The 4,041-nt window shown below is 35.4% G+C and overlaps 1 pseudogene; it reads left to right on the forward strand.

The window, feature by feature from the left end:
* On the forward strand, positions 1-1,253 carry LOC143600394 (protein JINGUBANG pseudogene; annotated as a pseudogene).
* The last annotated feature ends 2,788 nt before the right edge of the window (positions 1,254-4,041 follow it).

Consider the following 4,041-nt stretch of genomic DNA (forward strand, 5'->3'; position numbering starts at 1 on the left):
ATGAGAGAGTCCACAAGAACGCTTTCCGATCCAGACTTTTCGTTCCGCTTTTCTGAAACAGATGAAGAACTCAGCGACCGTCATAGCGACTTCTCTGCTAACGAACCGCAGGGCTCCCCGATGATGAAGTCGCCCTGGAACCCGGGTACACCGTGGTCCATGGGCAGCCTGGATGGTGGTGACTCGAGTGATCCAAGAACGGGCTCGTTGGCTCGTTGGTAAGGGAAGAAGGGCATATTTATTCCCTTGCGGCCTCGGGTGACCTCCTTTACACCGGATCCGACAGCAAGAACATTCGTGTTTGGAAAGACATGACTGAGTTTTCGGCCTTCAAATCCAATAGCGGATTAGTGAAGGCCATTATTATATCCGGTGAAAAGATTTTCACCGGACATCATGATGGGAGGGTTCGGGTGTGGAAAGCAAGTACCAAGCACCCGAACCACTACCATCGGATAGGCACGTTCCCGTCTGCCTTTGGCATCTTTAACTGTTCAATGAAGCCTCAACGTAAACACACCACGGTTTGGATCAAACATAGTGATGTGATTTCGTGTCTTAGTTTGGACCAAGAAGTTGGTTTGCTTTATTCTGGTTCATGGGACAGGACATTTAAAGTGTGGAAAATGTCTACCTCGAAATGTGTCGAATCCGTAAAGGCTCATGATGATGTGGTGAACTCGGTCATCTCAACCGTTGAAGGGTTTGTGTTCACAGGATCCGCAGACGGGTCTGTGAAGGTGTGGAAACGTGAAGGGAACGGAAAGAAATCGATAAAACATATCTACGTGAAGACGTTACTAAATCAAGAAAGTGCGGTAACCGCATTGACAGTGTCGAAAGACGGGTCGTTCGTGTACTGTGGGACGTCGGATGGGATAGTGAACTTTTGGGAGAGAGAAAACCAGCTGGCTCACGGCGGTGCCCTAAACGGGCACAAGTTAGCGGTTCTGTGTCTTTCGGCTGCGGGTAGTTTGGTGTTTAGTGGATCCGCGGATAAAATGATATGTGTGTGGAAAAGGGAGGGTGTTATGCACACGTGTATGTCGGTACTCACCGGCCACTCCGGGCCGGTGAAGTGTCTGGCGGTGGTCAGGGAGATGGAGTCGACCACCGCCAGGAGATGGAAGGTTTATAGTGGGAGTTTGGACAAATCTATTAAAGTTTGGAGTGTCTCGGAGTTGGCTCCTGTGATGCAACCAATGACTCATGTGGTGCATAGTGGAAATCAAGTACGGTCGGCCAAATATTGATGGCCGTTGTTTCTTTTGTTCATGGGGCTTATTTTGTGATCGATGTAGTGAGAGATGTAATGTACTACATTTGTATATTGTCTCCATCTATACATATGTATCTTGTACATATGTATCTTGTTTAGTTGTCTCCATACATAGTCAACTATCAAAACTTTTAGGATATCTTACAAATTACCTTGTATATCTTGGGGGCGAGTTGCAAATCTTGTCCTTCAACCAGGATAAGTGCATTTGGCATCTCTTAAGTATATATGTTTGTGAAAAAGATGGAAGGTGTGAAAACATATGAACTTTGAATCGAAAGTTTTGCCTCCTTCCCTTTTCTACATACTTGGTATACGGAACCCACCTCAAGGTGAAGGGAGTGAAAATCGAAAACGTGAGAATGCCTAAGGAATTTCTCAAAATGGACTAGGGTTTTAAAATGAAATTTTGAAAATAAGACATAGTTTTGGAGTAGTGTGTGTATGATATGTACATGAGATAATATTAAATAAATAAACATTCAAATATATATTCAAGCAAATGAACATCAAATAATTAGGGCACCAACAAGTAACACATATCTCGTATTGGGACTCTAAAGCATGACTATGCTAGGTCGTTACGTTTAACCACATATCCTATAGTCTTGGCCCTGATACCAATCTTTCACACCTCGAGCTAAGACGGAATATGCCGTGACGTAACACTGATTACTCATAAGCCCAAAACACTATTAAAAAAGACAATAATAATTATTTATATAATTCTCAAATACACAACAAGAAACAAATACAAATACTTACAACAATTTTAGTAACTTTTTAATGTATTATAAGGGAAAAAATTTATTGTCTTTGATTTTGATGCTATCAAAACACATATACATGTAGCATGTATAAAAATAGAGAGTGTCTACTATGAATAGGTGGTGAGAATAAACATGTTATTAGTATATAAATATATGAGGTAAATAAAACTATAATTCACATGAATATGAAGATTAATTTGCATGCATATATGAGTATGTAAATTAACTTGTATCACTTGAATATCTTGATTAACAAACATGGACCCTTTTCTAATTGGCACAAAGCCACGATACTGTGACAGCGCCTTAGCGCTTTTAGATGAGGATGATGATGAGGCTTCAACCAAAATTAACCCCATAAAAACATAATCATAATCAACATAGATCTAAAGCATACAAATAAATCACACATATCATGAGGTTGAATTGTACTTGAGTAAATGAGGCAAAAATAATAAAACCTAAGTAGTTTGATATAGGCATACATGTTACCCTTAAAATATGTAAAAGATGATAAAGGGGTATATAAACTCACGTTGAATTTAGTGAGTTGAAAGATTAAGATCTTGGTTAAGCTTGGGTGAGTCCTAACGAGTAATCCCTAAATCCAAGCAAACAAGATTTCTTTAGAATGTGGTTGATAAATAAAGGTAAAAAAATATGTGTATTAAAATAACACAACTAGAAGTTTAAAAAGAAACAAGGAAAATGAAATCATTTTTAGACAGATTTCTGTCACCGATTGCATGAGTGTTTAAAAATATAAATAAATTCCCAAAAATTATAAAAATCTCTAGTCAACTAAATTATCATGTAGGGAACAACTTTGCTTTAGAAATTTTTCCAAATTCAGATGCGAGATACGCGAAAATAGCCGATCTTCACAGAGGGTATATATATGTGCATAGATTTTAAAATAACGATTGTAAAGCCATAAAAGAATAAAAATACAAATAAATAGTCGTTACAATCGTAACTCAATAAGATAATGTTAGGCTTTGACCTTGAATCGTTCCAGTTTGTTATGACCACGTTGGAACATTGTAAATAACAATGTTTTTTATGCTTTGGAATGGATAACCACTTGTGGTATGATAAATACAATATGTTTGGTCATGTATCATCGAAATCCTTATGATTCTTGAATCGAAAATAAATAAAACAAACAAAAACTTTAAGAATGTAAGAACATGTTAAGGTGTTATCATTGCAACTTTATGTTCTTTGTCTCCTCCACTTCATACACCATGATATATGGATTAAGTAGGATCATAGATATAATTATATGATGGTATAAAACCATTATAACAAAAATGAAAATAGAAGAAATGAAAAACAAACACACATAACATGATCAAGAACAAAGAAAATATGTCGAACATAAATTAAAAATTACTTGTTAGAATTATCAATAAGAAGAAAAGAAGAAGAATGAGCAAGAAAATAAGTTGAAAATGAAGGGATATTTATTATTGTGATTAGGAAAGAGTTAAACTAGGTAAGCCTTGGTGATTAAATTGTGTTTGGAATATACTAGAAAGATCCTGTTATATTTAAAAAAGAGTGGATATGTATTATTGTGATTAGGAATGGTTAAACTAGGTAAGTTTTTATGAAGAAGTTGTGTTTGGAATATACTAGAAAGATACTATTATATTAATAAAAGATACAAAGTAAAAAAAGGATACAAATTAATTTATGATGACCATACTTATTTATGTCACATGTTAAAATATTATAGTCTAGACATTCCACTTTAACGTCTCAAATTAACGATTACACATATAAATAATGAAATGAACATAGATTAACATATTTGCACATATGAAAATCAAGTTAATAACTTGATATGAATAATTTAAAATCCACTTATAGTAATAGTAATAATAATAATAATTTAGATGATGAATGAGAACATTATTAAATTTGATCATGCGATTATGCAAACAACAAGTTTTCGATGAAAGTTTAAAAATTGACATTTTAATCTCT

The sequence above is a fragment of the Bidens hawaiensis genome, unplaced genomic scaffold (assembly GCF_021521415.1).
Source record: "Bidens hawaiensis isolate Kalapana, Puna unplaced genomic scaffold, B.hawaiensis_p1.1 tig00054027_1, whole genome shotgun sequence".
NCBI lineage: Eukaryota > Viridiplantae > Streptophyta > Magnoliopsida > Asterales > Asteraceae > Bidens > Bidens hawaiensis.